This window comes from Macaca fascicularis, chromosome 1 (genome assembly GCF_037993035.2).
Source record: "Macaca fascicularis isolate 582-1 chromosome 1, T2T-MFA8v1.1".
NCBI classification, from domain to species: domain Eukaryota; kingdom Metazoa; phylum Chordata; class Mammalia; order Primates; family Cercopithecidae; genus Macaca; species Macaca fascicularis.
Window position 1 is genome coordinate 119,256,064 of NC_088375.1, and position 22,393 is coordinate 119,278,456.

Consider the following 22,393-nt stretch of genomic DNA (forward strand, 5'->3'; position numbering starts at 1 on the left):
CTCCTGAGTATGGATCCAGGGTCTGGGGAAGCAACGAAAGCAAGACACCCCCAGACACAAACACGAGCCTCTAAGGGAAGTAACCAAAACTGTAGGTGGTGGGTGCCAAAAGAATACGTGTAGATGACACACGTTACAGGCATTCAAAGAATCACGATGAAGAGTCAGCCACACAGAGAGTCTCAGACAGACAAAAGATAAACACTGCCCAGAAACGGCCTTTGGGGACAGCGCAGAGTTACTGCCCTTTGGGTCAATATCCTCTGCTCTGAAACAGCATCACACTGCCTCTTGTCGGGCACAGAAAACAACATCAGCATTCTCTAGTGAATCATTTTCTGGGCACCAGTATTAGGAAATAGTTTGACTTTAAATGGCATCTACATCCTAAAGGAAACTAAAAGAAGCACTTTCTACTGCTGTGACCCATGAGTTCTTCCAACTAGACTCTCCAGGAAGCGGAGGCAGCTTTCCTCCCTGATCCCTCGGTCTCCCCGCTCTTGGCACTCGCCCCACCTCCCCCTCCCCGCCATGCTTGCCCAGCACTCACAGGACTTCTGGGTTGCGGTGGAGTCTGCAGATCCATTTACACTGAGATACTCACATGTGTGTGTGCCTGGGGACATTCCACTGACTTTCATTCTCCAGGTCTCTAAGAAATGACTTAGGCTAGCATAAATTCTGTTTGCATAAGACTGAGACTAACCAATCTTTCCTCTTGTCGTGGGGGTTTCTTGAAGGATGCAAGGACCCAGGCACCCAGAGAAAGCCAAAAGGCCTGGCATTGCGGGGTGGGAGCAGCACGCAGAAGCTGGCTCTAGATCTGCAGTAGCCCTCAGGCCCTCGATAGTGGGACTTTGTACATTTCCACCTAATGTTCTGCATTGACAGATAACGACTTTTTCTGTCCCTTCCTTAGCACTGAACGGCTCTCTGATTCCCCATACTCTCTGTTGCTTTCCCCCACCTCAGCGCTCCTGCTTCTCAGAGCACCTGCTCTTCCACGTGCCCATCCGGGCTGCACTCTCTGCAACATCGTGATCTTGCAGCGTCAGTCCCAGTGCTGTCCATTCTCTCAGTGTTTTCTGGTTCAGAGACTTAGTGGGGAATCTGGCTTGGCCAGGCTCCTCTTTTCAAATGAGCCATGCCACTGGCAAGCCTGTGGATTAGTGGCACTTGAGTCAGATGCCCTGACCAATCCAGGGCCAGTCTTGGGCAAAAATAAAAGCTTTGGGCTATTTTCCAGAGCTAGGAGCTGTGAGTGAAAAGTTGGGCAGATAAGACAATGACTGCCAAGTCCCTGCACTCAGATGTATCTCTCCTTTTCCCTTCCACAATGACTTTAGGTTAGGCTTTTTTACTTCACACCTGGAATTCCAAAATAGCCTTCAGCTGAATCCCTGCTTCCCACTCTGAGCCAGGCTTTAAACCCTATTTTTGCTAAAGTACTGTTTCTCTCTCTGTGTCTTTGGATTATTCTCTGGTGCTTCCATTTGTCTATTTCCATTGTCTAGTTGACTCATTAACTAGACTACAAAATTATCAGGACCAGGAGTGATCTCACCTTTCCTGTATATGACAAAGCACTGAGTATAATATTTCATGCAGGCCAGAAGCATGAATGAAGAAATACATTAATTTAGGGAGGAAAAAAAAAAGACTGACTGACCCTCACTCTCTAAAGCAAGACAGCCCTGCAGATTCCTGGGCAAATGGTCACCTGCCCACTCTGGCCATGCTCCTCTGCCCTGGTCTTCCCTCAGGGATGCAGGAGTCTGCATCAGGACCCACTGCTCTAATTCCCCAGGGCATTCACATGATGGGCGACTGAGCTCTTTGCTACCCCAGACGCCCAGGCCAGGCAGGTTCTGGGAAAATCCTTCCAGATAATGCTACCACGTGGAAAGCTGAGTCATCTGGGCTCAAGCCAAGCCCAGAACAAAGGGGCTCAGCAGCACATGATGAAAGAATGCTCAGGAAGGGGTGAGAAGGAGAGTCATCCAAGAAAGCCTTCCACTAAATCCACAAACTGATCCCCTGTTCTAGGTCTGGTCTTGTTACTACGGCCAGCTGTGTGTCCTTGAGCAGTCTCTCATCAACTGCGGCCACGTACTTCATCAGTCCTCCCTACCCCCCAGTGGTACTTCGAAAGTCAAATGCAATCACAAATGTAAAACGGTGTTGTTATCATCATCCTCATCATTGCGAGGCAGATAACTGTGCTTTGTGCCACTCAGAATGCCTCAGGGCTGGCCGTGTGAGACAGACACACCCAGACACACATGATGGAAACACAGACAGTGGGGAGAAATTCAAACAAGACAAAACAGTCATGTGGGTGTATAGATCATGTATCAAATGAAGCTAAGTGGCTGTTTATTTTTAAATGTGGGCTTGGTTCCAGTGTGGAGTCCATACCCTGAGCACACAATTGACTTGAAATGAAGAGGGGAGAATTCTAAGAGACGCAGCGTAGCTCCAGGTGCTGTGTCATGGATTCCTCACGGGAGTCCTGCAAAGTTGATATTATTTTCCTCTTTCTGCTTTGCAGAGAAGGAAACCAGGTATGTGGGAAAATTGAGACTTGAACTCAGGTCTGGCAGACTGCAAAGCTGACACCTGTCTGCTACAAGCAGATTCCCCTTCACATCTCAGGTCAGGAAACTTAGAGATTATTCAGGCCAACCATCCTTCTGCGCAGTCAGTGAAAATCCCAGCTGGCGTCTCCCGTGATGGGCAGCTTACCGTCTCCCGCGGCAGCACAGAACACATTTGGACACCTGAGACCATTAGAAATGTGGCCGTTCACTAGCGCTGAGGAGAGGCAGCATCACTTCCCATCGAAGTGCTGCTGCTGAGATCCTCCTCAACACCCTTGTCAAAAGGGGCCCACCTGGACACCTGCAGAAACCTTAACAACTCAATGATTTCACAATGTCATTCATATACCAAGCAGGATGTTCTATTCTGTGAATGTATCTGTGTTTTAAAGAATAAGGACACCAGCGATATAAATGCTTAAATGAAAAGTACATGGGGGAGGATGGGTGGCCCAGAGCCACAAGATCTAATAGTCCTGCTGATAGCCAAAGGGAGGCTGGTAATGTGCAAATCAGTCTCCATTTCAGGGCCTGAGCATGACGAAGTCATCACAATCACAAACTAGGCTCTGGGCCTTTTCAAAGATCTAGAGCCTAAAGCCCATGCTCTACTCCTTAATGAAGTCAGGCATCCTGCAGTGGCTATGTGAGCCTAGTTGTGGAGGACAGTGCAAAGTGGAAAGTGGGTGATACAATTTAGATCTGTGTCCCCACCAAAATCTCATGTCCAATTATAATTCCCAGTGTTGGAGGCGGGGCCTAGTGGAAGGTGATTGGATTATGAGGGTGGGTTTCTTATAAATGGTTTAGCACCATCCTCTTGGTGCTGTTCTCATGATAGTGAGTGAGTTCTCATGAGATCTGGTTGTTTAGAAATGTGTGACACCTCCCCACACCCCACTCCTGCTCCCACAATGTGACGTGCCTTCTCCCTTTTCACCTTCCACCGTGATTGTAAGTTTCTTGAGGCTTCCGCAGAAGCTAAGCAAATGCCAGCATCATGCTTCCTGTACAGCCTGCAGAACCATGAGCCAATTAAACCTCTTTTCTTTATTAATTACCCAGTCTCGGTTATTTATTTACAGCAATGCAAGAATGAACTAATATAGTGGGAGTCCAAGAGGATGTTGGAAACGCCAGAGAAATGAACTTCTAAGGACAGCAAGGGGGCAGCAGTTGGGACCTCACAGCAGGGCTGAAGGATACTCGATTCAGATGTGGTCCGGTGAGTTGTGGTATTCCTGCTGTTTATAATCAACAAATCCATTTTTGTGGAGTTGGTATGTTTTTGCTCAGTGGACCAACATCTCATACTTTTCAAATATGTGGAAAATAATGAAAAGAGCTTTAATAACGGGGTGGCCTTTTCACCATGGCTTCCCCTGAAGAGCAGATGTCCAGAACCCACAGAGGATGCTCAGAGAGAAAACAAAAGGGATCCCACGCAGGACCAAGCTGCAAGACAGCCTACCCTCTCCAAGAATCTGGCAGGCCCACTCAGGTCCCCAGCCTGCTCCCCTTGAGTGACCCAGGCAGAGGAACTTTCCATCAAGACAGAGCCTGACTCAACCTCTCCCAAACAAACCAGACACCAGCCACCAAACTGCCAGCACAAGAGTTTCCATAATGGGTAGCTTCCAGGAAAGCCCCATAAAACCTTTACTGTAAATTCAATAAACTGATTTCCAACATGGTGGCTGGGCTGAGAAGTCTGGAGCCACAACACCCCCACCCCTCTCCACCATCTCCACACAACAGAAGTAGGCCATTCCAGCCCGGAGATGTGGCCCCACCCTCATCCCAGTGCCAGATTCTCCTTGTTCCCCAAGTCAGCCTCTACATTCTCTCCCCAAACCACTGGCACCACCAGACCAACCCTGGTTAGCCATGCGTGGCCATGTTGATGGAACCTCCAGACAATGCTCAGCCATCCACAGGGTGGAAAACCAAGCTCTCAGACCCCCTCAGGCTAACCCAGCACTAGTGGACTCCAGTCCCTGACCCTTGTCAGAGCTCTCCCTGCCTTTTCTACCCTCCGTACCATTAGTCCAATCATGGAACACCCAGTCATCTAAGACCAGAAAAAGGAAATGCACCCTCTGAATCATCCATTCCGGATCCAGAAGACAGCCTAGGATGACAGAGTCACAGCATTTTCCCCTCTTCCAGTTAAAAAGCCTCACCTCCACCACCCACCATTTCTTAGTCTCTCGCCATGATCCGCATCCTAAATACCTCACCCCCAACCCCAACACTGAGATCCTGATGTTTCTGTACCCATGATTTTCATCCACACATTTCAGTGTCTCACCCAAATACCAGCCTCACTTCATCCTTCCATGGCTGGACTGTGCAAGAGATCAAAGACTCTGCAAAGCATTTTGTTTGGACAACCCAGCCTGGGCACTGTGTGGAGATGCAGAACAGAGCAGGCCTTGACCTGGCAGACCCTGCACTCCACTCACTCCACTAGGGCAAGGTGGGTATCAGGAAAGGTCATGTCGGAGAGTCTGTGCTGGGAAACGAGGATGAGTGGACTGAGGAGAAAGGAATAGCTTCTTTGGCAGGGCCTAGGAAGTTTGGATTGAATCAGAAAATACAGATACTTAAAACTGGAACCAGATAGGGCTTGGATGTCAGAGGTTATCCACTCAACACTTGCATTGTGCAGATGAGGAAACCAAACCAAAGAAAGGTAAAGTCACTTGCCCAAGGTCACGCGTTTACTCATACAATCAGTAGCCAACCATGGGCCAAGCACAGTGCCACAGAAAGTCAGGCCCACTGACTGAAGACCAGTGCTCACTCCCCACACTTCTTGCTTCTAAGACAACTGCTGCAGGTACAAGATTATGGGACATGCCATGGTCTAGCGGCAAGGAACCGGGATTCAGAGGAGACCCAGGTCTGAATGATCCTAAGCAGACAACTTCCCTCCCTGTACCCTAGGCTCCCCTTTTGTACAATAAACCCAATAATACCCATCTATTATATCTCACTTTCTCATTTGCTGCCAAGTGTCAAATGAGATCATAAGTAAACCTGTGAATTACTACATGAGGTGGGAAGAGAAGGGGGTATAATAAAGAGTAGGTTAGAACTGGAAGGCCTGGGAGACCTTAGCGTCCACGAGGAAATAGTTGTGTGTTCCACGTCTCCATTGAGCTCTCCCGGGGATCAGACAGGTATCCTGACTTATGCATGTGCTGAACCTCTGGCATGTGGAGCTGACTCTCAGGAGGCTGCGATTCCCCAGCATGATTTGTAGCCCTGACCCCTTCCTTCCCAGAGTGGCTAGAAAGTGAAAGACATACTGTGCATTGCCCCCCAAGTGATAGGGTTTCACATTCCTTCCCTGCCTCTTTGCAGGAGGACCACAGAATCTTCAGCTGCAAGTCTGTCTAGGAGGAGGCTTCCCACCCCACTCTACGCAGACACTTGGGTTGTGGATATTTTCCACATTTTTTAAATTGCTTTTTTGGGAAACTATTTTCCTTCAGCCTTGGACCAAGGACAAAAGAGTCATTACTTGCAGTTGGTGAGTCCAGAGGGCAGCGCGGCATTTGCCTGAAGGCTTGAGGGGCACCAGCGCTGCCTGTACTTTTCCATCAATGGAAGGGAGGGGCAGCAGCAGGGTCAGCTTCCCTGGGAGTGCGGGCTGGTGGCCTGGCCTCCTGGGGATTTTCCCAGCCAGCTTTGGGGAAGTTATTCCAACCTGATCCAGCTGTGGCAGAGGCCATGATGGATGTGGGACGATTCGGACCTTCGCCCTGATCTTAAAGCACAAGCTGGTCCAGCTTCCTCTCTTCATGGGGTCTGCACGGTAGTTCTAGCCTGGGTTTCTAGCACTTGGCTCTCTACCCTCCAAGCACCTGCCCATTATTCACATGTCTTAAATATCCCAAGCTTTGGGGCTGGTCAGCTTCACCTATAATTTGTGGCCATCCTTCAGTCCAGCGCAATCCTGGGGTCAGAGGGAAAGTAGTGAACATTTGCCTCCAACAAAGCAGAAAAATGTGAGAGGGTTTCAAGGGACATATTCTGTATGAAGAAGCAGTTAAACACATGGAATTTGGGTCTGACATGCTCAAGTTCAACTGATTCTGCCACTTACATTTGATCTTAACCAAAAGGCCCAGAAGTGATGGCTCTGACACTTTACAGCTGTTCTTTCTCTGGCTTCAGTTTCCTCACCAGTGAAGGTGAGGAGTAATACCAGTTACTCAGAGGCTGTAGGAGGATTCACTGAAGTAACGCATGTGAAAAGTGCTTGTGGCCATGCCTGATACAAAGCTGGTAATTTATTGTGTGTATAAACAGGTGGAGCCATCTGAGGCCTATCACCTACCCATCCCCTCATCCCAGATTTACGACCTCCTGAAGACAGAAAGGAAGATGAGTACAAGAGAAGCTGCAGAGCAGCACAGCGGGACAGTCTCTCCTCCGCCTGAGTGGCACAGGACAGCTGCTTTGTGTGGGTAAGTCCTACGGGGAAGGAGAGGTATTGGCGCTAGTCTTTTCCTTGGAGAACTCAGAGAAAATGGAATCTTCAGAGAGCTCACATGTGGCTCAAAAGCAGCTTTCCAAAGTGACAACCTAAACCCATGTCCCAGACACGACCTGTCTTCCTGCTGGACTAATTCTTCTGAAAAAAGAGCTTCTTTCTGTCCTCCCATCCCACACCCCACATCACTAATGTACATTTCTTCCCGAAAAATCTTGGATCAAAACTACCATATGATACTGTATATCTCCTAGATGGTAGTTGAAAAACAATAGGTGCAGCATAATTCTAACTATGCTATGATGCAAATACTTACCAATGATTGGAAGACTATATTCTGAGGTTAACAGTGACTATCTGTTTTTTGCAGGGTGTGGCATTAGAGGTGATTTTTATTTTCCAGTTGGTGCTTTTCTGTGTTTTCCAAATGAGCATATATAAGTTTTATAATCATAAAATAGAATTTTTAAAATGCCATCACTGGCTTTTCAAAATGTAGATATCATGAACTTTTCTGATTAAATATGTTTTATTGTTTCTCATGCTATGTAGAATAAAATTCAAACTCTCTTCCATGGCCTACAAGGCTGGACATGACGCAGACCCTCTACACAGCTCCAGCCTGATCTCCTGCCATTTTTGCCATCACTTACCAGCTCCAACCGCAATGGCCTCCTCCTAGATATGAGCCACAGCTCTACTACTTAGCTGTGTGACCTTGGGCACATTACTTAACCTCTCTGCGCCCTGGATTCCAATTCTGAAAGAAAAAAAGGAGACTTAATAATGGTATTCACTTCACAGGATTGTTGTGAGGATTCATTCTAAGAATGTCTGGCTTATAGTAAGCACTGTGTTTTCATTATTATCATTCACAGCTTTGCACATGCTGTTCCCTGTGCCGAGCATGAACTTAATAACATTTCTCACCTGGCTGACTTTTTCCCCATCTTGGTTTTGGCTTAAGTATCCCTTGTTCAGGGAGGCCTTCCTGACTGCCCACTCTTAACTCTTTCCATCCCGTTATTCTCCCACAGCATCATATTCTTTTCCTTCCAAGCACTTATCAGAATTTATAATTACATATTTACATGTTGGATAATGTGGTTTAATGTTTGCCTCTGCACTAGACTATAAGCTTCATGAGTAGCATGGCAGGTTTCTCCAACTATGAATAGCCTGGACTCAAAAGAACCTAGGACACAAAAGGTGCTTAATAGATGTTGGTTTAAAGACTGAATAAAGTAAATAAATGAATGAATGCATTTGGGCTACTCAGATGGATTTCAAACGCTTACTTTTGTTTTTAGAAACTCTTGAGCACTTAGGTGTTCACTTTTAAATCTGCATGTTGAAACATGGCTATATAGTGCTATTCTGCGGACAGGGTGTGTATGCGTTCCTCTTGACCTTGTGATGGGAAGCGACAAAAACCCAGCTTTCTCTTTAGGCCAGGATAAAAGGGAAAGCAACCAAAGGGACTATAAGAATGTAGCTGAATGCAACTGGACCAGCTCACCATTGTCTTCCCGCCCCTGCTTTTCTCTGCCTGCTGCCTCATTCCCTTCTGCTGACTGACCATCTCCCTGGGAAGTCACCTGGTGGCCAAGGACTGCAGAGCCTCACAACTTTTGGCTTCCACTGCCAGAGAGAGGCTGAATCCCTTTTCTCAATTCCAGCTTGGACAAATTTTGAGAAATAATTAATACGCCTAACTAGTCAGATGGCCATCCCTGTGGTCATGGTCAGGGCATTCTCCGATAAACACAGACCATGAAGCACAGACAGGGTCACCTGGAACCCACCTCTGCTAGTCCCAGAAGAGAAAGAATGGTTATGAGCCAAGCAGCACTCCAGTGCAATCTACTGTGGTGAGGCATTAATCTCTCTAAAGAGAGCCCTTGTATCTCTGGGACACTCCCAGGAAGTGGCTCCTGGGTGCCCCCAAAATGCCATTGACTATTTCATTGACTAAAACTATTATTTGTCCTCTTTTAATTTGTGTATTTATTTTTCCTTTCATGTATTTATTTTCTATTGTTACTTTCAGATAATATATTAAGTTATATTATAGTAAACATCTGTGAACCACCCCCAGGATGGTCACATTGCACAATTCTGGGAGTCCCACTCACATTGTAATTCGTAATGGTTCCTGGAGTTGTTTGGATCCCAGCCTGTACAGCGATACTAGATGACCTTGCTTACCACCCATTCCAGAACTAGACTACTAATCAAAACACACAGGTACTCCTTCCCATCTTGTCCTTCTGCCCCTTCTCTCCTAAAGAGCTAACCACAACCTTCTTTTTAAATATAGTTTACATATATATGTCTGCTGTGGCAGGTGATATTTTCCAAAGATGACCTCAACAATATTTCCCACTTATAAGCTCATCTTGCCAAAGGACTTTAATACTTCTCACATCAAAGTAGGGGGTCTATGTCTTCTCTTTGAATCTGTGCAGTCCTTTGTGACTGCCTCTATCAGTATGAAGGAGCTTATGTTGTGTAATCTCCAAGGCTAAGTCAAAAAATGCTGTGCACTTTTATCTTGCTTTCCTGGGGTGCCCTCTCTAAGGGAAGGAGGCAGACATTTAAGCAGTCTATCTACTTATTCAATCTCCTTACTTGCTAACTTTAGTTAGCTTGGGCTGCTGTAACAAAAATGCCATAGGTGGTATGGCTTAAATAACAAACATTTCTCACACTTCCGGAAACTGGGAAGTCTAAGATCAAATACCAGCTGATTTGGTTCCTGGTGAAGACCCTCTTTCTAGTTGGCAGGTAGATCCCTTCTTGTACCTTCACATGATGTGGCAGAAAGTGAGTGTTGGTCCCTTCATCTCCTTATAAGGGTACTAATATCATCTTAGGGGCTCCATGATCATGACTTCATCCAAACCCAATACCTCCCAAAGGCCCTATCTCCAAATGTCAACACACTGTGGTTTAGGGCTTCAACATACACATTTGGGGAGAATACAAGCATTCAGTCTTTAACACTTGCTATAGGTTTATTTAGATTCTGTATTTATTGTTGAGTCAGCTTTAGTAGTTTGTGTCCTTCTAGGAATTTTCCCATTTCATTTAGTTATCTAATTTGTTGGCATATAATTGTTAAGTATAATTGTTAAGTGTGAGTATTGTTAAGTATAAGTACTCCCTTATAATCCTTTCTATTTGTGTAAGGTCAGTGGTGATGTCCCCTCTTTCATTCCTGATTTTAGAAACTTGGGTCTTCCCTTTTTTTCTTGGTCAGTGTAGCTAAAAATTTACCTACATAGTAACCTTCAACAATGCTCTTCATTTCCTTACATGGAGTCAAGCTATTGCAACAGTCCTTTCATTTCTACCTGAAAGAACTCCTATTAGTATTTCTAATAGAGAAGTTCTTCTAGTTATTTTTCATTAATTTTTTTGTTTATCTGGAAATGTTTAAATTTCTCTTTTTTTTTTTTTTTTTTTTTTTTTGAGACGGAGTCTTGCTGTATCACCAGGCTGGAGTGCAGTGGTGCTATCTCAGCTCACTGCAGCCTCTGCCCCTTGTGTTCAAGCGATTCTCCTGCCTCAACCTCCTGAGTAGCTGGGACTACAGGTGCATGCCACCACGTCCGGCTAATTTTTTGTGTGTTTTTAGTAGAGAAGGGGTTTCAACATGTTGGCCAGGATGGTCTCAATCTCTTGACCTCATGATCCGCCCGCCTCTGCCTCCCAAAGTGCTGGGATTACAGGCGTGAGCCACCATGCCCAACCTCTCCTTCATTTTTGAAGGATAGTTTTGCTTAATATAAAATTCATGGTTGACAGCCTTATTCTTTCAGGATTTTCAATTTGTCATCTCACTGCCTTCTGATGTGAAGCTAGCTATTAGTCTCATTAATGAGCCCCTGCATGATTAGTTGTTTTTCTGTTGCAATTTTTATATTCTCTCTTTGTCTTTGACTTTTAGCAATTTGATGATAATGTGTTTCGAGCTCTTTGAGTTTATCCTACTTCAAGCTTATGAGTTTCTTAGATGGGAAGATTATTTTTCATCAGCTTTTGGAAGTCTTTATCCAACATTTCTTTAAATATTCTTTCCGTTCCTTTCTCTCTCCTCTCTCTCTCTCTCTGTGAGTCCCATTACGCACATGTTGGCGTGTTTAATGGAGACCCACACATCTCTGAGCTTCAGTTCTTTTTTCTTTCTATTACTTAGATTGAATAATCTCAATTAACCTACCTTTAAGGTTGCTGATTTTTTCTTTTGCCAGCTTAAATTTGCTGGTGAGACTGTCTAGTGACTTTTTAATTTCAGTTTTTGTACTTTTCAACTTCAGAATTTCTATTTGTTTCCTTTTATAATTTCTGACTCATCAATAGTCTCTATTTGTGTGAGACATTGTTGCAATATTTTAAACATAATTTTTAGACATAATTAATTTTTAGATATAATTTTCTTTAATTATGTTCTTTGAATATATTTATAATAGCCGATTTAAATTCTCTGTCTGATAAATTCAACATATGGGCTTCCTATGGGAGAGTTTCTGTCAACTGCATATCCATGTGTAGGGGCCATACGGTCATCTTTCTTTGCATAGCTTTTAATCTTTTATTTAAAACTGGACATTTTGAATAATAAAATGTGGCAACTCTGAGAATGAGATCCTCCTTTCCTCCCACCCATCCTCTCCAAGTTTGTTATTTTTGCTGTTGTTTGCTTAGTGAAGTAAGTGCTGCTGTTTGTTTCCTAGAATAATTCTGTAGTCTATCATCTTTGTCATGTGCAGCCTGTATTCAACTAGCTTGGTGATTGGCTAATAACTGGAGAGAGGTTTATTTAAATGCCTTGAAGCAATTAATCTCCCATCCTATGCCAAGGGTTCTATGTTTGTTGGGACATATCTTCAGTTTCCAGCAGTTTACACCTCTGTTAACCCTTCACTTCTTGCTGTGCAAAGCCTCAACGTCGGCCAGAGATGAGAGATGTGGACTTTCTCACGTCTTTCCTGGGCATATGCATATTGCCCATATATGCTCACGTTCTAGACCACAGGAATATGTTATACTTTTACGAAGATCCCTGTGGATATTTCATTCCTTAGATTTTTTTAAGTTTCTTGGCCAGCCACTTGCCCCAGGTGGCTTCACTGACTCAAGCAGCTTGATGTGAAACAGTTGCAGCTGATTGTTTTTTGAAACATACCCTAGGAGTAGGGCTTTTCTGAGTGAACCTAGTCAGGCAAATAAAGATAAGTCCTGTGAATAAGGCTTTTCCAGGGAGGTCAGAGAGTGATAACTCTCTGGAGATGGAGCTTTTAGGGGGCACTCCAAGCCCATCCTGCTCCTCTCCAATTAGTTTTGGCAAGACGGTTAATTATCACAGGTATCAGGGCTCCAAGGCTGTTGATTTTCAAGGCTACCACAGAGCTGGGGCAAGGGGAATGAGAATTGAGAAATAAAAATGTCACAAATCTTGCTTTTTCTTGCCAAGATTAACCCAATTTTTTAAAATAAACACTCCTCGAACTTTTACAAGCTTTTGGTTAATTTCCAGAGTTATGGAAATAATTGAGAAATGCTATTTTTGCCAATGTTCCAGTTGCTTTTACAGAGGAGTAGATATTCAGAGATCTTTACTCTGTCAGTCTGAAGGGCTTTCTCCCTTGTAAGAATATGAAGGGCATGGCTTGCAGATCCTCTCTATTGAAAAATAGAACTTCAGGCCGGGTGCAGTGGCTCACACCTGCAATTCCAGCACTTTTGGATGTCGAGGTGGGTGGTACACTTACGGTCAGGAGTTCAAGACCAGCCTGGCCGACATGGTGAAACCTCATTTCTACTAAAAATACAAAAATTAGCTGGGTGTGGTGGCATGCACCTGTAATTCTAGCTATGCGGGAGGCTGAGACAGGAGAATTGCTTGAACCCAGGAGGTGGAGGTTGCAGTGAGCTGAGACCACGCCACTACACTCCAGCCTGGGCAACAGAGCAAGGCTCCATCTCAAAAAAAAAAAAAAATAGAATTTCTTAAAATCTTAGGGCATTGTCCCACAGAGCCTCACTAGGTGCCCAAGGTAGAGAAGGCCTTATCTCTCAGATCATCATGAATGTGGCTTTGGATTAATGAAGTGGATATAAATTGAGACATAAAAAGCACACAAAGTTTTAAAATGATTTTTCCAGTTTAGATTGAAGGGGACAGTACAAAATGAAGAGGACTTTAGACTCCAAACCCTCTACAAGAAGAGAACAGAATTAGAAAATCACTCAGCTATAAACATGAGCTGTTTTATATATGAAAAGAAGAATAACTCAGAAGGCAACACCAAGAGCTCAAGAGCCCAAGAGCCCAGAGGGGAAAGTGAAGAGATACTCAGAACAACTTCCAAAGAGTAGAATTAAACCTAATTATAACTGGCAATATGAACCCAGATAGATTTCAGAATTGCTATGGACCAGTGACTGCTATATGCCTCTTTATGAACTGAAGTGTCTATAACTTATGTATGCCTAACCCACCATTGTATGTTGGATGTGTGGGGGCAAGAAATCTTACCTCTTTAATTCACAGTTCTTCAGATCAAGAGAAACATATTAAAGTTTATCCTTGAAGACCACACCTGAGCATCCTCATTAACACCTGGACCTGATTTAAGTTATGATACCTACTCTTCAAGCTGATACCATAATAGGCTAAGCCTTAGGAGTCTTGAAGACAAGTACATTTTGTATATGAGAGGGATGTGAGTTGTTGTGGCCAGAGGGTGGACTGTGGCAAGTTATATTTTTCAAAAATAATCAAAACGATATATTTTATCCTGTATGCTTTTCTTACAACATTACCTTGTGACGTGGTTTAGATCTGTATCCCCACCCAAATCTCATGTCAAATTGTAATCCCCATTGTTGGAGGTGGGGCCTGATGGGAGGTGATTGGATCACCTCCCACCAGGGGGTGGATCCTGGTGGGAGTGGGTCTTTCATGAAGGGTTTAGCATCATCCCCTTGGTGTTGTCTTGTGATAGCATTCTCATGATGTCTGGTTGTTTAAAAGTATGTAGCACCTCCCCGCCCCCACTTGGTCCTGCTCCTGCCATGTGAGACACCTGCTCCTGCTTTGCCTTCCACCATGAGTAAAAGCTCCCTGCAACCTCCCCAGAAGCAGATGCTGCCATACTTGTGTACGGCCTGTGGAACCATGAGCCAATTAAACCTCTTTTCTTTATAAGTTACCCAGTCTTAGGTAGTTTTTTGTAGCAGTGCAAGATAGGACTAATATAGAAAATTGGTACTAAGAAGTGGGGCATTGCTATAAACATACCCAAAAATGTGGAAGTAGCTTTGGAACTGGGTAACAGGCAGAGGTTAGAACAGTTCAAAGGGCTTAGAAGACAGGAAGATTAAGGAAAGTTTGGAACTTCCTAGAGACTTGTTAATTTGTTGTAACCAAAATGCTGATAGTGATATGGACAGTGAAGTCCAGGCTGAGGAGGTCTCAGATGGAAATTAGAAACTTATTGGCACCTGGAGTAAAGGTCACTTTTGCTATGCTTTAGCAAAGAACTTGGAGGCATTGTGCCCCTGCTCTAGGGATCTGTGAAGCTTTGAACTTGAGAGTGATGATTTAGTGCATCTGGCAGAAGAAACTTCTAAGCAGCAAAGCATTCAAGATACGATCTGGCTGCTTCTAACAACCTCATATGCATGAGCAAAGAAATAATCTAAATCTAAAGCTTATATTTAAAAGGGAAGCAGAGCATAAAAGTTTGAAAATTTTGCAGCCTGGCCATGTGGTAGAAAAGAAAAACCCATTTTCTGGGGAGAAATTCAAACTGGCTGCAGAAATTTGCTTAAGTAAAGAGGCACCAACTGTTAATGGTCAAAATCATGGGAGAAACGCCTCAAAGGCATTTCAGAGACCTTCAAGGCAACCCCTCCCATCACAGGCCCAGATGCCCACAAAGGAAGAATGATTTTGTAGGCTAGACCCAGAGCCCTGCTGCCCATTGCAACCTTGGGACACTGCTGCCTGCATCCCAGCTGCTCCAACTCCAGCTGTGGCTCAAAGGGACCCAGGTACTGCTCAGGCCACTGCTCTGGAGAGTACAAGCCATAAGTTTTGGCAGTTTTCACATGGTATTAAAGACTGTAAGTGTGCAGAGTGCAAGACTTGAGTCTTGGGAGCCTCCACCTAGATTTCAGAGGATGTATGGAAAAGCCTGGATATCCAGGCAAAAGACTAATGCAGGGATGGAGCCCTCATGGAGAACCTCTATTAGGGCATTTCAGAGGGGAAATGTGGGGTTAAAATCCCCACACAGAGTCCCCACTGGGGCAGTGCCTAGTGAAGCTGTGAGAATAGGGCCATTGTCCTCCAGACCCCAGAATGGTAGATACAGCAACAGCTTGCACCCATCACTTGGAAAAGCTGAAGGTACTCAGCACCAGCCCATGAGAGCAGCCACAAGTCCTGGAAAGCCAAGAGCTGCCCAAGGCTTTGGGAGACCACCCCTTGCACCAGTGTGCCCTGGATGTGAGATGTGGGGTCCAAGAAGATTATTTTGAAGCTTTAAGATTTAATAACTCCCTCTGGGTTTCAGATTTGCACAGGGCCTGTAGCCCCTTTCTTTTAACTTATTTCTCCCTTTTGGAAAGTGAGTATTTACCCAATGCCTATACCCCCATTTGTCTTGAAACAACTAATTTGTTTTTTATTTTACAGGCTCATAGGAGGAAGGGACCTGTCTTGTAGACTTTGAAATTTGAGCTTTTGAGTAATGCTGGAAGGACTTTAGGGGACTGTTGGGAAGGCATGATTCTATTTTGCAATGTAAGAAGGACATGAGATTTGGGAGAGGTTGGGGCAGAATGATACGGATTGGATCTGTGTCCCTGCCCAAATCTCATATCAAACTATAATCCACAATGTCGGAGGTGGGACCTGGTGGGAGGTAACTGGATCATTAGGGTGGATATTTCATGAATGGTTTAGCATCATCCCATTGGCACTGTCTCATGGAAGAGTTCTCATGGGATCTGGTGGTTTAAAAGTGTGCGGCACCTCCCCCAACCCCTTGGTCCTGCTCCTGCCATGTAAGACTCCTGCTCTTGCTTTGCCTTCCACAATGAGTAAAACCTCCCTGAGGCCTCGCCAGAAGCAGATGCTGCCATGCTTCCTGTACAGCCTGTGGAACCATGAGACAATTAAACCTCTTTTCTTTATAAATTACCCAGTCTTGGGCACTTCTTTATAGCAGTGTAAGAACAGAGTGATACATCTTGACATTCTTCCCATTGAGTGCTGGTGTCTGTGTTCCCTCCCCTTGAACATAGGTGGGCCTTGTGTCTGCCTCTACCAATAAAATAAGAAAAAAACGACACTACACCACATGGAGAAGCCACATGTACGTTTTCCTGTCAACAGCTGAGTTGAGATCATAACCAATAGGCAGCATCAACCACATAACATATGACTCCTTACATTTTCAGATAGTTGTAAACCATAGATGTTGAGTCACCCCTGCAGTCTTCAAGTCTTCCCAGATGAGCCCCCAGGTGTAATAATGGAGATAAGCCATCTCTTCTATGCCCCGTCCAAATTTCTGGTTTCCCACAGAAACCATAAAGGATTCTTAATGATTGTTGTTGTTTTCAGTCACTAAAGTTTGGGATTATTTGTTATGCACAATAGACAATTGAAACATGCCTAAACAATACGGTTTAAAACTTTTATGCCTGGACCTTTGAGTTGCTTAATTTTTGAACATTGCTGCTATGAATATTCTTGCACATTTCCCCTGGTACACATGTTAACAGTGTCCTTTGGCTATGTACTTAAGAGTAGAACTGCTGTTTATGAGATATTCAAATTTACAAGATAATGTCAATTGATTTTCAAAGAGGTTGTACTAAGTTACATTCCCTTCAACAAGGTGTAAGAAATCCTGTTGATCTCTCACCTTAGGGCTGTCACACAGGCTGTCCCTTCTGCCTGGAATGTTCTTCCCCTAGGCATTTGCACAAGCCACTTCCTCATGCCCTTCAAGTCTTTCTCCAGTGTCACACTCTAAATAAGGTACATCCTGAATGCTCCATTTAATTGGAAAATTATCCCACCATCACTCTCAGTTGTTCTTTTTCTCCTATATATTTCCCCTTCTAGCATAAGATAAAACTTATTTAATTATTACATTTATTGTCTATTTTCTATCTCCTCCCCAAAGAATGTAAGCTATCACAAGAACTGGGATTTTTATCTTCTTTGTTTATTGCCATATCCTGAGCACCTGAAAGAGAATCCAGTGTATCAACAAAAAGAGTCAAACTCTATAAAATCTTTGAAGAGATTTATTCTAAGCCAAATATGAGTGACCAATGGTCCATGACACAGCCCTCAGGAGATCTTGAGAACATGTGCCTGAGGTGGTCAGGGTACGGCTTGGTTTTTGTACATTTTAGGGAGACATGATACAACACTAAATACATGTAAGATGTACATTGGTTCATTCTAGAAAGGTGGGACAACTGGATGTGGGGGGCTTCCAAGTAACAGGCAGATTCAAAGTTTTTCTGATTGGCAATTGGTTGAGTTATTATCAGTAGAAACGAACATCTGGGTTATAATAAGGGGTTGTGGAGATCAAGGTTTTATCATGTGGATGACACCTCCAGGTAGCAAGCTTCAGAGAGAATAAATTGTATCAGACTTAAAGAGTCTGTTCTATCAGTAATTCCAAAAGAGAGGACAGTATAATGAGGCATGTCTGGCTCCCCCTTCCTACCATGGCCTAAAACTAGTTTTTGAGACTAACTTTGGAATGTCCTTGGCCAAGAGAAGGAGTCCATTCAGATGGGTGAGTGGGGCCTTAGATTTTTATTTTTGGTTTACAAGTGCAAAGTAGGGGTCAATACATTTTTATCAAATATATAGGTGACTCTCTAATTGTTTCCAATTCCCTATGTTAACAAGCTGTAATATTTGCCAATTGAATAGATGTATGTTAATTCACTATTGTCTTTATTTTTCCTAGAAAACTAATGAGGTTGAATATCTCTTCATGTATTTATTCACCATATATATTTCCTTTTCTGTGAAACCCTTGTTTTTGTCATTTATCCATTTCCTTATTGAGTTGTTTGATCTCTTTTCATTGAATTATGGTAGTTCTTATATATAACATGAACTGAACCTTTGCAACTTACATGCATCCCAAATATTTTCTCCTAATATGCAACTTGTCTTTAAGATGTCAAATAAACAAATTTGTTACTGTAATATAATCAATGTTATGGTAAATATTTTGTGTGTGCCTTGTTTAAGAATAAACTATTCTTCTTGTGTCAAAGCATCAAGGCTGTAGAGACAGTCCTTTCTAAAACTTTCATTTTAGTTAAAACATTTTTAAATGTAATTTATTGACCACAGAGGAATCTGTGCATGAAATCCCAGGTACTAAAAGGACCTCAGGGCCCCTCCAGAGAGACAAGCCCACCCACTCAAGACCCAAGGCCCTCTCCCTTTCATTCAGCCTCCTCACCTTCTCCCCTCTGGCAATGTAATGAGAGACTACCCCATTAATCACTCCTAAGAGCTGCCAGGTTGACAAGAGGTTGGAGGGAGAGTTTGCCCCAGGGAAAAGGGCTCCAGTTGAAAAATCTCAACTGCAGAAGTACCCGTCTCCTGTCAGAGACCGTGGGCAAGTCCCAGCAGAGGATTCTAAGGGGGGTTGATATATAGCAAAAAGGATGATAAATATGTGGGTGGGGGAAAGATAATATACTAAAGAGAGCTCAGGCAAAAGCAGAAAAGCCTGCCCTTTTGAGAAAGAGACACCCTTGCAGGTAGGACCCAGTAACCTCTATGCCTCTAACACAGTAACATCTGGAGTGGCCCATGCACATTGCAAGAGTTTCCAGAAATGAGTGGAGAGCTAAGGACAGGGGAAGAGAAGGCAATGGATCCTGTGAGCCCAGGGGCAATCTACAGGAGTGTTCAGTCCTTGGCATTGTCACTAACTGAGCACAGCTTCCAGAGGCCTCCTCGGCTTCACCACCCAAGGACAAAGTTTATTTTCCTTTATGGAGGAAAAAAAGGGAAATTTCAAAACACAAACACCAGAAGCTCTTCCTGTCTATCTCCCTAAAATTAGTTAGGCTATCAGTGTATAACCTGTGGGGACTTCCCTTCAACCATATGATTCACCACATCTTATTTGAAGTGTTCAGACTCTGCCTCCAGTGAATATTCGGTTTTGACACTCTCTGTCATCACGGCTGAGAACAGAAGCAATAACCAGCTGCTGCTGCCAGGGCTCAGGGCTCCAGTAAACGTCCTGCCTCAGGTCCTTGTTGCCCATAGAAAGACAGCCTTGTGCTGAGCACTGGACTGGGAACCAAAAGAACTTATCCTGGTCCCAATTCTTCCCTTAATTTGACTGGTGTCTGGGCAAATTATTTCCCCTCATCTATATAAGGAGTCAGCCCTTTGTTCTGAGATGAGGCAAGAAATTGAGAGGCCATCGGGCGGAGAAAACAGGGTCCAGGCCTGCCCATGATCTCACATCATATGCGGCAGAAAGGGTAAAATGCACCTCTGTATCTGGCAAAATGACATGAGGCTCCCACAGGAAGCCCACCTTGTTCACGCACATTCCCCAGCCCAGCAGCTGTCACAGGACATGTGATCCCAGGGAATTTCTTCTCAAGGCTCCCTGCCGCTCACCAGCCCTGTGCCATTTCAGGAAATATGGTCCCTTGAGCAGGCAAACAGCACCAAGGTCCCTGTGGTTTTAGCCCCAATGGGACCTACATTGTTTACAAAGTGCTGAGCCCCTTAGCCCTAGTTCAAGCATCTAAGGTGTGGCAGTGGGAGGGGACACAAGTCCTACCTTCAAGGAGCTCCCAGTCTGAGGAAGAAATCATCCATTATGATTCTTCTAAACAGGGGGGTTAAGTCCCTGCAGTCAGGCTGGAAGCCTCCCCGAGACTCAAGTTCAGAAAGTTCCTGAGTTCAGGAAGGGCCCCTCTGATGGGGGAGATGAGAACAGGGTTGCCAAATTTACTGAATAAAAATACAGGACACCCAGTTAACTGTGAATAGAAATTTAGTGAATAAAAATATAGGGCATTCAGTTAAATTTGAACTTCAGATAAACAAGGAATCATTTTTTAAGATGAGCATAACTCATGCAATATTTGGGGCATACTCAAACTTAAAAAGCAATATTTGGGACATACCTACACTTAAAAAAATGATTCCTTATCTATCTGAAATTCAAATTTAACTGTACATCTTGCATTTTATCTGGCAACTCTAGGACAAAACAAAGTCACAAGGCGAAAACCTAAGGTAACATACGTGAGCAGGTAAAAAAGTCACAAACTGAGTCATAATGCTGATGGGGACAGGAAATAAAGGCTCACTCAATGTCTGCAGAGTGCTGCTGGGGTCTGGCAAGCTGCCCAGGAAAGCACAGGTCGCCTGGAAGGCCTCAGACTCAGCCTCAGCCTCACACTGCAGCTGGCTCCATCTCTGTGTGGGTGGCAGAGTCTGGGACCCTGGGAGGGCATTCCAGGGGCTTGGCAACCAGCTGCAACCTCTCCAGCCAGAGGTGAGGCAAGGCCTACTGTGGGACAGGATCACAGCAGGGCCCATGAGGGAGTGGGTGCCAAGACCTGGGAGTACAGATGGGCACCCAAGGAATGGTGTGTGCTTTCAAAATAGAGTGATGAGACGTTTTCTTTCTTGCCAGGAAATAAACCTCTGTGAGACTGCTGCTAAGGGTGCTGGTGACTGGGGGACCTGAGAACTAGGGAAACTACAAAACAGGGCACGGGTGCAATCCAGAGATGAAGGCCCATATTCCAAAGGTCTCGGCTCCCCAGGAAACTGGAGGACCGAGGCCCAGATCCAGGCTGTCTCGTCCCAGAAGTCTGGCACCAAGAAGTACCCAGACAGCACTTCACTTCCACACCCACGGATTCCCTAGCACCCAGCATGTGAAGGAAGGCTGAGAATGTCTGAACGGCCCAGTACGTTCAGGCCAGCTCTCACCACTACTAAGAGGTGGCCAGTGCAGCCCAGCTTTGAGGAGCTTGAGGAGGATGGGGGGGTGACCCTAACAACAAGAATTACCACTGCTATTCTCACTAGTAACCCAGCTCTAACTGTATGTCAGGCACTGCTAAGCACTCCATACACACTGTCTCATTTAATGCACAAACAGCCCTGTGCAGTGGGCACCGTTGACTTCATTTTACAGACAGGGACTTGGAGCCACGGTTATCTACCAGTCTGGACAGTTAACACTCAGGACAAGTCAGGTAGAGTTAACACTCAGGACAAGTCCCACTGGAAGAGAGCAGTGAGACTAGCCCATATCAGACTTTGGAAATCATCATCCATTGGGGTTAAATCCCTGATTCTTAGGAGCACAGTAAAAGGCTCCCAAGGTCCCAGACCCTGCCACCCACACTAGGAAGCAGCCAGCAGCAGCGGGGGGCTGGGGCACTCAGAGGCATTCCAGATGACCTGTGCTTTCCTGGGCAGCCCACCAAGCCCAGCAATACCCTGAGGACATTGAGCGACCCTTTGTTTTCTGTCCCCATCGGCATCATGATGGTTTGTGAGCCAGGCTCCAAGTCCTTGCAAAGCTGCTGTCTGACAGCAGGGGGCGCTAATGTCTGGGAAAAATCTACCTGCCACAGAAAATCCAGACAATTGGTGCTGAGGAATGTAAATGCCCAAAGGAAGAGATGGGCAAATTATGATCCCCTGGGCTTGACAGGCCCCAGGAAAGAAATTCAAAACAAAATTTTCTTGTGGTGCGGGCACTCAGCCCCAGATTTAGTCAGTGTTAGATCCTATGTTATTGAGCCTCCTTATCAGCATCCCAGAGCTCAGCAAATGTCCCTTGGGGAAAACCTGTCTTACCTTTAGGGCTCCTCTGATTTCTAGTCTGTCATGCCAGCCCTGAAAGACTGCCACAACCTGTATTTCCTCTCTCTCTGTCTTCAGAGTCTCTGCTGGCTTAGGTCAAGCCCTCACCCAAGCTCAGAAAAGGCAAATGCCCCCAGAAAAAAAGTGAGGCGGGATGAGGGCTTAGGAAGGACGCTTCCTTCTCTAGTTCAGTTGTCCTGCTCATTGCTTCCACTGGTCTCCATTGTCTTTAAACATGGGATTTTCACAATTAATCCACTTTTCTCTATTATTGCAATAGTAGCAGTGGGGGCCTGTTGCAGCTTTCTGTATCCTATCCAGGGGCGACAGTGCAGGCTTTCACTCTAAGCTTCTGTTTCCTCA